General features: G+C 48.4%; 2 protein-coding genes across 4 annotated transcripts in view; one reads left to right on the plus strand and one right to left on the minus strand.

Moving 5' to 3' along the window:
* Nucleotides 1-2,296, minus strand: part of PROX1 (prospero homeobox 1) — a 57,488-nt gene extending 55,192 nt beyond the window's left edge. The window contains exon 1 of one of the 3 annotated variants that reach the window (XM_073900185.1): nt 2,173-2,296. The gene's annotated coding sequence lies outside the window, so the exon portion shown is untranslated. Of the gene's footprint in view, nt 1-100; nt 204-1,524; nt 1,615-2,172 lie in introns of those variants that run through there. The other 2 variants (XM_073900187.1, XM_073900181.1) reach the window with 2 other exon arrangements.
* The window catches only part of LOC112828773 (uncharacterized), a 193,714-nt gene that overhangs the window by 2,853 nt on the left and 178,513 nt on the right, over nt 1-12,348 (plus strand). The window contains exon 2 of the mRNA XM_073900272.1: nt 4,051-4,153. The gene's annotated coding sequence lies outside the window, so the exon portion shown is untranslated. The remainder of the gene's footprint in view (nt 1-4,050; nt 4,154-12,348) is intronic.

The raw sequence follows: 12,348 nt of genomic DNA on the forward strand, positions 1-12,348 counted from the left end.
GGCTGGTTGAAATAGGAGCGCGCGCAACGCTGGGCAAGCGAGCTCGGTCCGTAGCCCAGCTCCGTGAGCTACGTACGCGGAGCCCTGTCCTGTCCCTTACTGTCAGGGCGACGTAGAGGCCGGGCTCCTGGCAACCTCTCTTGGCCAAGCTGCGGCGCTCTCCCAGGTCTTGGGCCGTCCTAGAGCAAGGCGTGAGGCCCGAGCCCCCTATCTCCGGCGACTCCCGGTTTGTTTTCTGATAGGGGAGAAGCGATCAGTCAGGTCGGAGCCGAGAAGTCGCCTAGATACTGGCTCCATCTCTGAAACCAGCGGCCAAGCCTAGGGTCAACCCCTTCCTCCGCCCATTGGCAACACAACCCCAATAACTTAAAAGTTAACACAAGTTCTGACCGGTCTTCCAACAAACCTCAATCCATGCAGACTGCATTTACTTATTTATGGGAAGGGGGATCTGCTGTGAGTTCTTAGTCAAACTCTTGCAGTTATCACTTATGCATCTGGTTCTGGGTTAAACACACTTTGCCTTGACATTTCCTCGGTGTATTAGGGCCCTCCTCCACCGTTCTTTCTTAAAGCCTTCAGATGAAGGTAGGAGGGAAGATTGCATATAAGAAATTTAAAACCTTACAAAGAACCATCGTCAGATCCTAAACAAACCAATTCTGGGAATTTCAACCAGATCCAGCAGAGAGGCCAACGTGGGCGTGGATTTCGGGAGAGAGATACCGAAGATCCCTGCCTGGACACACAAACACACACAAAACCATCCACTCTCCACCACCACCACCCTGAAGAGAGGAAGAGAAAGAGAGAAAAACCAACTCCAGGGTGCAGGCCGGCCTGCTTCCGGCTGTCTAGAGGCAGGCTGACCGCCATTCTCTCATCCCCCACCCCCCATCCCCTGTGCCCAGTGTGACACCAGGCCCAACCTGGGTCTGTTCTGAACGGGGGGAAAAGTGAAATGCCACAAGATCAGTAGCAAGGAGCAGCTGCGGCGTTTCTCTCCTGGGAACGCCACTGCTTCGAAGCCTCCCGAGTGATGTTTGTTTAACCAACAGCTTTCAAAGTAAACAGAGGCCAAGCGCTCCAAAGAAGTTGAAATATAACCCTTACAAGAATTTGGGGCCCGAGTGCCGGCGGAAAAAGTAATTTTTTTTTTTAAGTAATAAAGCTTCCATCCCAAATAAGGGTCCACCGCAATGCCTAAAGGAAACTAGAACTGCCATAAAAATACAAATTCATCGAAAGGATTCATTACAATAAAGTGACCTCCAAGAAAATCACCCTGCGTCCACAAAAACACACCTGCGGGGTTGGTTGGCAGCGAGGGAAGGGGCACACTACTAACTTGATTTTAGGGAAGTGGGCGAAAACAATCGAAGGGAGGTACATTCCCTGCCCCGGAGTAGAAAAGAGTAGGCTGGGAGCTTTGCGCCGCCAACCCTGGCTTTGCCTCAGGCACCGAACTTTCCAATATCAAGATATTAACAGATGGTGGTGAGCACATGGAGGGCTGTTACTTACATAATCCAGCCACTCCGCCCGGCCGCGCTGAGCCGGGCAAGGCGTCCGCCAGGCCGCGCGCGCGCCTCCCGAGAGGTGCTGTTGGCCCCCCTCCCCCGAAATAACGTGCCTTTCTCCAACCCCGCCCGGCTCTTTAGGGGCTAGGATTTGGAGAGGTCGTGCTTTCAGAGAAATCTTCGCATTGATCGGCTTGTGCTTTACCGTCTTCAGTCCACAGCAGTAAAGAAGCTGGAGACCCAAGGGCAGAGGGAAGCGGAGGGAACGCTTTCGGGGAGAACCCGACGCTCTCCCTCGGGATCTGGGGGGGGGGGTACCAGGGAGTGGAATGTTCGCAATTTACATCCCTCCTTCTTTGGCTCAGATTAGCAGGTCTTTCCCAGTTCCTGAAATACAAAGGCAGGCTCGGGGCCGCAGCAGAGGGGGAGCGGGGTGGGGTGAGGGTGTGAATGCGAGGGGACGCCTCTGCACGCGGGGGCGCAGTGGGCAAAGTTACGCAAAGCCTCGGGGCACCGTTACTCTCCCGAGCTTCTGTAGGGTTTCAAGCACTGCTTCTCGCACGCGGGGAGTCCCTTTCGGCTGTGCGGCCGCCTGCTGCCTTCGCGGCCCCAGCCACCTCCCTCGCGGTCCCTCCCGGTGTGCCTTGTGTACCTCCGCCCGCGTGTCGGGGGACGCGTGTGTTTGCCGAGCCTCTCCCTGACGGCGACTCCGGCCGCCGAAACCCGTGAGGAATACGCCTGCGTGGGTTGGAAAAGTTTCGGGTTGGGAGGGAAGGCTGGGAGTCGCCTCTCCTGGCACCCGGCAGGAGCGGGGCTGCCTGGCCGGCGGCTTCCTCCCGGTCTCCTCCTCCCTCCCGGCCCTTCCTTCCTCGCCGCGGCCCCGCGCTAGGTGTCGCGGCCTCTCGGCCCGGAGACCGCGAGCGCGAGATGCTGCGGCGGGGGCCCGGCGCTCCGAGCACAGGGCACGCCCCTCCGGCCCGCGCGGGCCCCCGGGGGGTCCCGGTCCCCCCGCCGGGGCCCCGAGGCCCTCGCCTCCTCCGGGGCCGCCGCCGGGGCCGGAGCCCTGCTCGGCTGGCCCGCGCTGGGCGCACGCCGGGCGCAGAGGGCAGCCACCTGCTCCCCGCGCTGCGCGGGGCAGGGGCCATCCGAGCCGCCCGGCCCGAGGGGCCCCGAGGCCCAACCTCCCTCCCCGCCCGCCGCCCGCGGTCCGCCTGTTGCTGCGGGGACCGTTCCGGCGGCGGCGCGCCCGCACCCGGGGACGCGCTCCACCTGGGCCAGGGGGGCCTCCCGGAGGACCCAAGGAGGGGCGGGGGCGTTTGAAGGGGGTGGAAACCTCCCCTCCTGCCCACCCCCTTTCTTTTGTCAACTAATCTAAGGACATTTGGCCGTTACTCCAGCTTCTCCTTTCTTTGGTCTTTCGACTCCAGCCAGGGTGTGAATTCCCAGGAGGTGCTCGATTTTTGGAGGGTTTTGGTGATTGGGAGTGATAGGACTTAAGTTACCCTTCCTGTCCATCTTATTAGGCTTTTATTCAGGAGCGGGCTAGAGATAAATAGGTGTAGGCCGGGCACCGAGGAAAAAAGAAGGAAGCTCCCAGTTTGGATTTATGGGGGTGGGGGGTGGGGAAGAGAGAGTAACTCTGGAAAGTTGCATTTTGTTTAAATTAGAGCAAGACAAAGTTGAAAGCCAGATTTCTATAATTTTTCTAGTGATATTTCTTTTATGAAGTATCTAAGTGTCTGTTTGTCATCATTTTGAGATCAAAAGGAAAATCCATATGCTGCAGAGTTTTTCGAAATTGCTATTTAAATATGTTTTAAAGGTTTTATCCAACGTGGAGAAGGCTGCTCAGAGGCAAGGCTGGTGACAGGGATAGCGGGATGGTTTGATGTGGAGCAGTGGTTTCTAAGAGTGGCAAGTAATCAAGAATCACCAAGGGAGCTTTTCAAAAACAAAGATTTCTGGGCCCATCCCAGCTAGGCAATCAGTGGGAGGACCTGGGCATCTGGGGGTCATGCTGTGTTTCCAATTACTGCTCAGTTACTGACTCTGTGACCTTAGGTGTGTTACTTAATCTATCTGAGCCTCAGTTCTTTTCATCTGTTAAGTGGGGATAATATCCAACTTACAGAGTTGTAGAGAGTAAAATTTGTTCAGCACATGATTGGTGTTCAGTGAACCTATTTTGTCTACAAGTGTGTGCTCTGCACACTCACACTGATCTGTACTCCTTTTATACAGAACTCCTGCCCGCAAATATTTTGATGACGCTAACTGGATGGTCATTTGATATGTACACGTGTACATTTTAGCATATGCATAGCAGCTACTTTGGGCCCTTTATATGCACACCTTTCACTTTTTAGGGAATAAACAGTAGAATTAGTGCATGTTTGGAAGCTAGGCTCTATGCTCTTGGACCTAGACCTGTCCATCCTGGCAGACAGGAATCATTTACTGATCTGAAGTCTGCTTTTTTCCTTTCTTTCTTTTTTTGGTCCTCTCACCTTCCATGCTTTATGGATGGCAGACCTTTCCTACAGAAGCTGCCCATCAGACCAATGAAACCACGAGACAAAAAGTTCTATTCAAGAAGAGAACAACAAGAAAGAAAAAGAGGTCAACAATCCTAGGTAAAACTAAGGCAAATGTGTATCATCTATGGTATGTTTTTACATGTCTGAATGAACAACTCCCCCAAATCTCTGTAAAGTAAACTACAACTCTTCCTGAGATTCTTTTCAAACCAATGGCCACAAGCACACCCCAACATCATTAAAAGGGGGCCCAGGCAAAGAGAGCTTCGAGAAGGCAAAGAAAGGCAGGAAGGAAGGTCCATCCCCAGCTGTGAGTCTGCAGTGGTGTGAGGGGAAGAAAGCCAGAGAAAGGGAATGGGCTGAATGAATAGAGAAACATCAAGAAGGCTGACAGTTTTAGAACTGGAGATGGCCGTGAGTAGTTAATTATACATCCCCAAAAAGGTATTTGCTGGTACCTTCCAAAAGCTTGAGATAAGTAATCAGGTGTTTCCTGGGCCAGGATAAGGGACAGATGGCCAGCTTGGGGCATCTGTGGGCCCAGTCCCTACCAGTCCCTAGTGAATGAACGCAGGGGTTGGGAGGAGGCGGCACTCCCTGGATGACAGGGAGCTCAAGCATCACCCCTAGATGCCTACGTTCCTAGGGTTTGTGGATATCTTTGGGCAAGTGTGGAAGATTCCTGCTCTCTGGACCTGGGGGAAGTGGCTATGACTCTAGGGGACAAAACAAAGAATCTCAAGACAACCACAGAGAAACACACATTTGCGGCCAAGCTGCAGGGAGACAGGTGACACTGACTTCTCACTCCCAGGGTAGGAGGAGCACTTTGGCCTATACTTGAGATCCTGGTGGGGCGATTGGGGGGGTGGGGGGCAGGGGGCAGAAGCGGGGTGGAGGGCAGTGTTTGGAGGGGCCAGGGATGGGTAGGGGAGAGTGTCTGTTGGTGAGTGTGGGAGGGGAGTGGGTGGGGGTAAGGAGAGAGTGTAGGTGTATGCCTTGCAGAGTGCAAGTTGGAGAGGTCCTGGGGTTCGAGGGAGCGGAGTTAGGGGGAGAGTGCAGTGGGGGGGTGCCTGTGACTGGAAGGAGGCAAGGAGCACCAGTTCCCGGTGAGGCGGCTCACTGGGGCTGACTGGTGCATGGAAGTGTGTCTGGAGGGCCGAAGGGGAGGCAGCAGAAAAGGTCTGGAGGCTACATATGACCTTTGCTCAAGCCAGGATGAAGGGTACAGGGTCTTGACTTCCTCAGGCCCTCACTAGCCCGCTGAGACTTAGGAAGCCATGGGCTCCCACGCTTCTCCAGGCTTGACAGGAAGGCCTGGGAGCCTGCTGGGAGGCACCCCGGGGTCTCCCCCTGAGACTGTGGGGGCTGGCAGGTGCACAGTGGAGGCACCCTGCTCCCTGCTTCCCTCTCCCTCTGCAGGCACAGCCCTTGGCCCCCAGCAGGACCTCCCCTCCTGTGCCTCCATCCCTACTTGAGGCCCAGTGTTGCTCTCCTCGCCGCTGGTTCCCCTGGGCCTTCTCCTTTTCCCTCACAGGTAAAGGACCCTCACCCCTTCATCACCTCCATGCTAAGCTGGTGGTAGCACCTGCGGGGAGCAGGCAGAGGGCAGGAGGGGGTTCATAACCCAAAGTGGACTCCAAGGAAATGGAACAACACCCTTCAACAGATAACTGATGCTCGTGACACATGGCTAAGAATGGCAGTTGGTGACCCTGTTGAGGGAGCAGAGTGAACTAGAGGGTTTGGGGTCTTAGTCAACACGGGTGGATAGTTCTGTGTTTGAGTTAGTTGGGTTTGTGAGACTTCAATTAGAAGCACAAGCCTAGAAGAATCTGGACGAAGGGCAAAAGTGTCCACACCTCCTCCTCTCAATATCCCGGTGGTCTTTCAGTGAGAATTCAGAAGGAGGCAAACAGATGTAGTAATAAGCCATGATAGATAATTCAGCATTTATTGAGCACTTCCAATGTTATAACTATGCCAGATGCTTTACACCCAGTGCTGCCAGTTTTTAATTCTAAAATTCCATGGATGATAAGACACACTATCAATTTAAAGATGGCCTTTGAGAGAAAAATAAAACATGACATCCTTAAATGTCCAATGGATTGTAAGACACACTGATTTCAGGAACATAATATAGTAGGAGAAAAAAGTGAAACTTAGAAGGGAAGAAATAAAATATATTAAGTGTCGTTCTCTCAGTAGCCCTGATAAGAATTATCCCCACTGTATGGATGAATAGACTGAGGCTGGGGAAGTTTTCACCACTTGCTCATGGCCACAAAGCCAGTAATTTGCAGTCTGAATTGGCACCCATGTTTGCATGCGGTCAGAGCTAGAAGGGTTTCTCCTAGGGCATATAACCTCTGCAAGACTGGGCTTTGCGGGCTTTTTCCTAGCCCCGGTTCTGTCTCGACCCTTTTACCATCAACACCCCTCCCCCACCCTCTAAGCTATGGAGATTTCCATGAGGAGCAAGTAATTCATTGGTGGAGAAAAGGTACAAAATAGTCAAATTACATTCTTCAGATTCAAATAGAGTCTTTAAAAGGGTAAAAACCATGCGTGCCAGGTTTTGCTGTGCACTGCAGGAAGTCCATGAATTCAAGGATCCCTGTATTGCTGAAAATAGAATTGTAAAAAATAAAAGGGGTGGGGGGAAAAAGTGAACGAAACTAATCCTATTAAACGTGGTAGCATGTTTTTGTGGCACGCAGGGAGAGATTAAGCACAGGAAAGGGGATAAGTACTGCTTCAGTTTCACTAAACTAATGTGACAACTTGTCATTGGAAATCTTTGCAGCTTGTTAGTAGATGACTAGCTGATTCAGAAGTGTTTTCTATCATTCCCTTTGTGTCTCCCGTGAGGGTTCTTTTTTTTTTTTATTTTCTTTCTTTTCCTGTTTCTTTCTTACTCATGCTGCTCTATTTTGCTTTTTAATCCTTCGTGTCTCCTTCAAGTCAAAACATTTAGCTGGCTCTAATCAAGATTTGGTTTTGAAGATGCACTTTGACCTTGAGTGGCCCAGAGAAGCCCCGGAGGGTACTGCCCTCCATCCCCAACCCGGGTTGGTCCATCCTGTGGCTAGAAGACCCAAGCTTCTGGGGAAACACTCTCATTTCAGATTTTATTTTTCAACTGTCCTTCCCCTCTTCCCTTGCACCTTTATTTCTTTCTTGTTTTAACTTCGTATCCTCTCCCGTTTGCCTTTCATTTCCAGGCTTCCGATTTTTTTTTCTCACTTTCCCTTTCTCTGCTGTTTTCTAACTTCCTTCCCCTCACCTGCTCGCTTTCCATCTTCTCCTTCATCTCTTTCTTAGAATTTCTTTTCCCTCTTCAAGGCCCCCAGTAAAGCTCTTTTTCGAGAGATGGAATCCAACAGATGAGACTGTAGGATTCATAGAGAAAAGTTATGAATCCCTCACATGGGTTTTCACATTGAAGTAACTCTTGCTGGGGGGAGGGGGCAGTGTCATAGGGAGGGGGTGTCAAAAGGCTGATCTCAATCAAGAGGAAGCAAGAATTTTAGGCTCCGTCACTGTCTCTCCAAAGCAGGTGTCTAGCGTGTTTGGAAATGTGGCTGACCGTCCCTCTCTCTCTTGCTTTGGCATGGCTTTCTCTCCCACCTTCCTCCTACCCCCCCCCCTCCAACTTTCCCCACTGGCTTACCACCAGAGGCGAGATGTTGAGTCAATGGAAAAACAACATTCGCCAACATTAAAGGGAGACTGTTTGGAAAAGGAAGGCCCCGCTGAGGTGCAGAGGAAGCCTGTACATTAACACGGGCCACCTCTTATCTGGGGCAGCTGGGCCTGAGCCGCCTGTGCTGATTCCCTGGCTTTGCCAAGAGGCCTTCAGCAGAGAGGACAGGCCGCCTTGCAGGGTGGGGGGCTGATCCTCATCCAGGAGCAGAGCATCACCAGCATTTTCAGAGACAAAAAAGCCTTGCTTTTCTCCCAGGGGCTTCATGGGGAAACCTGCACCAGTAAGCAAAGTCTTGCAAAAGGCAGCAGTTCTCAGGGCCTTTGTCCCTGGACTTAAAACCAGGATCTCTCGTTTCCAGTCCTTTCGAAGACGCCCAAGCACTGTAAGGACTGGCCATTCTGACCTGAGTATGATTTATGGGGAAAAACAAGCTAAAGTGACCCAAAGGAGAATTAAAAAAAAAAAAAAAAAGAAGAAGAAGGAAACAGAAAACAACAAACACACAAAAACACGTGGGTAAGTTCGCGCTGGCTCTAAATTGCTCACCGTTAAGTCTTGAGCCAGCTCCTGATGGAAAGATAAGGTAAATCCTTAATCAGTCAATAATTAACCGAAGCTCCATTAATGGTCCAGTCAACCAAATCCTGCTGACACCTTCAGAACCCTGCTTTAGTGGGAGGGTTAGGCGGAACCTTTTGATAGACCCCTCTCTTGGATCACCATTAAGAGGGGTAGATTTGTGTCTGGACCTGCCAGAGAAATCTTTTCTTAGGCTCACTCTTTTGGATAATTTCTGCAGATTTCACTTTTAGAAATCTCAGCGTGTGTGTCTGTGTTGTGTATAAAACAGTTTGGAGATCTATTCTGGTTTCAGGTCAGTTTGAATCAAATCCCAGATGTGTTCTGCTCCTTACTACGTCAGTTTTCCTAGAGGACCATAGGTTTTCTTTCCTGCTTTGCTCATCATAGTAGTTTGCTCATTTTTGAAGTTTATTCCCAGTGTCTGTAGATATTCCTATTCTTACTTTCTCAATGTCAACGTCTCTTCCATTTGTGATAAAAGCAGAAATGCCTCCGAAGTGATAAGCAACCACATAGCCCTACCAAAGCACGAAAATAATTTTCGAGTTTTAAATAAGTAGAAGACTAAAAGACTAATAAATATTGATTTTGGTCTTTCTCGTAGATCAAGTTCTTTTTACTTCCAACAGAAGCAAATTTTTTTAGGAAGAGGGGTTAGGTCTTCAATGGTTTTTAATTTCATTTTTTCATTTTTGCTTTGCTTTGTTCTGTATAGCATCTAGTGTGTTATGATATGCTTGTAGTTATACTAGTGGATGAGAAAAATCAGCATATTAAGTGTGGTTTGGATTTTTCCTAAGGTCAAGCTGTAGGTCATGACTGGATGCCAGTCCATGAACTTTTCCCCTAATTTTGTCTGTTCAAACCATTTGAGAAATATGTTCTTTTAGACACGGGGGAAATGGGGTATAAGAATGTGGTTTGATATGAATCCATCTCCACCCCAGGAGAAAAATAACAAAAATTGAATGTTTGGCTATTAAGGTATCAGTGGTATTATTCCTGCATGTCCAAGATGGTTCATCCATTTACACTTCTGTTGGTTCCACAGCTCAGCCTCTGTGATCACCAACACATCATTCTCCTCTCCAAATAGAGCTCAGTAGTCTGGGTGCTCAATTAATCCTTGGCTGTTTGGGGGAGTTGCCAATGAGTGGAAATTCTGCCAATGATCTGTGACACCCTTTTCAACAAACATTATTTGAATGACATTTCTTTTTTCCCCAAACCATCCATCTGTCCTTTCTTATGCAACTTTTGAGTTTCAAAAGGGTAGAAGGCAAGCTTTCTTTTGGTCACACATTTGGTCTAAGAAGGCAATCTATGAATTAAAAAATGTAATCAAACTACAGCCTTATAAATAAGTCTATGAGATTCACCAGCTTGAAGCAACATGTTAAATATAAAACCAATTAGACCCAGCCTTCTTTTTCTGTTTGCCCATTAAAACTTCTTGCTCGCATGAAGGCGGTTGGTAAATGACTAGATTCAATGTTGCTATGATCATTTGGGGGAAGAAGAAAAACAGAATTTTTTTTCTAAAACTAGTCATTAAATTTGTAGGTAAACAAATCTAGGACCCAGTTTTCTTGGGTTTTATGTTAACTTTTGATTGTTTTAAAATATGGAAAAGTATTATCTCGCCTATAAGAGTGCTATTAAGTAAAGCAGAGGACATACATCAAGTTGTCTGTGTGGTCATGTTGCTTGGATATTAAGTTGAGATTTTAAAGAATGAAACTGGAGTCTATTTTTCAATAGGTGGAAAGGCATTTATAATTACAGTAATAATTTTTGAGTATCATATTAATGAGGATAGGGAGACGTAGACTTTGACATTGGCATGTTTAGTTACATTCACTATGAAAAAAAAATGTTCTTTACCCCTCGAGAATTTCTTAAGAAAAAGAAAAATCAATGTCCATCAATGAGCAATATTTTTCTCCCCAGGGGATATTGATTTGAACATTGACTTCACAATGGGTGAGTTATTTCCCTCAGACCCCCTATTATGAATTGTTAGGTGACATGTCTTTTATGAGCCAATAAACATGTTGTTTCTAGTATAGTAATCTTGTTGGGGAGATTCCAGCTTCTGAGTTGTGGTTGGTTTGGAATATTTCAGCTTTTGTACGTGAAGTATTTCTATGGGGTATATTCCAAGTTTAAAAAGCCATATCTCTCATCTTCCTTCCTTTTTAAATGGAATACAGCTTTTTCGATACTTCTGAGAGAAAATCAGGTGGCTGTGAATAATTCCCTTTTTTGCTTGCTCCTCAACTACATGTCCTCTCAGCTTGTGCGTGGACCCATGACTCATGTGTAGTCATATAAATGTCTTCATGATTCCCTTTTTTCTCTTTATGTCATGGTACAATATTAGTATCTCTGATTTTGAAAATAAACCAGACTTTCAATTTACCAGAGAAACCAGTATGTAAAGGAACCTTGTAGTGGGTGAAAGCAGGGGAGAGGGTAGGTGGTGGTGAATTTTTGTTAACATGAACGCTCATTCTTCAATTCATCTGTTAGGATTTGTGTATAATGTATCTTCTTAATGAGCTTCTTAAAGGGTGAATTTAGAATTTATGTTAGATCGCCTTTGGGTTTATTCATCCATCCATTTAGTCTTGAACAAATATTAATTTACCACCGTATCATGTGCCAGACACCGTGCTTAGCATTGATGATAATGATAAATAAGACCCATCTGAGGCAGTCAGAGGGTGGTTAGGAAGACATTAGGTCGGATAGTTATGAATACATGTTGACACAAAATACTTTAGGAGTCCTGAGACTTAGCTTCAGGGAATCTGGGAGTATCAAGGAAGCCTTCAGGGAGAAGGTGAGCATAAGCCTAGTCAATTAATCAGACCATGGGCTTAAGAGAGGAACAGAAGCACGTGTCCCTGTTGCATTGTGAGAGAAATCTTAAGCAAGTCACTGTACTTCTTTGAGCCTCGGTTTCCTTGTCTGCCAACTGGGTGTAATAATACTTGCCTTATGAGATTGTTGTGGAGATGAAATGAGAATGCGTGAAAAGGCCTCAACACTGGGCACAAAGCAGGCACTCCATAAATGTTTGCTGCAGAGGTGTAAGAAAGCGACATCGCAGCACACTCTAATAGGAATCCAACAAATACTTATTGGGCACCGACCAGGTGTCATGTCCTGGTGCCGGGTCCTGTGTGAGACACCACCCGTGTGTCAGGAGACACCGTGATGGTGGAGTGAGGGATGGGATGACAGGCAGCTTGTGCACCTCACAGAGGAGACACGCTGCTTCTGTGCTTGGTGAGCCAGACATGGGGTTCAGAGCGCCAGGGGAGGCCTGGCGGAGGAAGAGGAGCCAACGTTTGTCCTGCCAGACCAGGAAGGGCCTGATGTGGCCGTGGTGGCCTCAACACAGGCAAGAGCCTGGCAGACTTGTTCATGTACGATTTCTCAGTTTCCTTCAAGTTTTCCGCAGGTGCTCATTGCCTTTCTGTAGCTAGATTGCAGTCTCTTAAAAACAGCAACAAACAAACAAAAAAACCAAAACCAAGGCTCCCATCTGTTCGCTGTGGCCTGTTATAATGTGGCACCTCTGGTATACACCCAATAAACACGACTAGGTCTTCATGCTTCCCTCTTCTCCGCATGCTGAAACGTTCCAGTCGTTTCTGAACGCCCAGTCAGTTTCAGAGTGCTCAGATTTAAATGCCTGCTTTTGTGCTTATTAAAGAGATTCATGAGTTGGGAATTGTGATCATGTCACTGCCTAAAACTCTTCCCATTGCTCTTAGGATAAAGTCCAAAATCCTGAATGCGCCTGACAAGACTTTGCATAATCTGGCTCCTGTCCTGGGCTCCTGCCTCATCTCCTGGAACTGCCCATCTCCCCACGTCTCCGCCTCCCTGGCCTTACTCCTGCTATTCAGTGCCACCGGCGCCCTTATACATGCTGCCGCCCATGCGCGTGCGCATAAAGTCTCCCCAGCCCCTCCTCCAGACGGAC

This window comes from Callorhinus ursinus, unplaced genomic scaffold (assembly GCF_003265705.2).
Source record: "Callorhinus ursinus isolate GAN/ISIS: 27379988/994484 unplaced genomic scaffold, GSC_fseal_2.0 scaffold13, whole genome shotgun sequence".
NCBI lineage: Eukaryota > Metazoa > Chordata > Mammalia > Carnivora > Otariidae > Callorhinus > Callorhinus ursinus.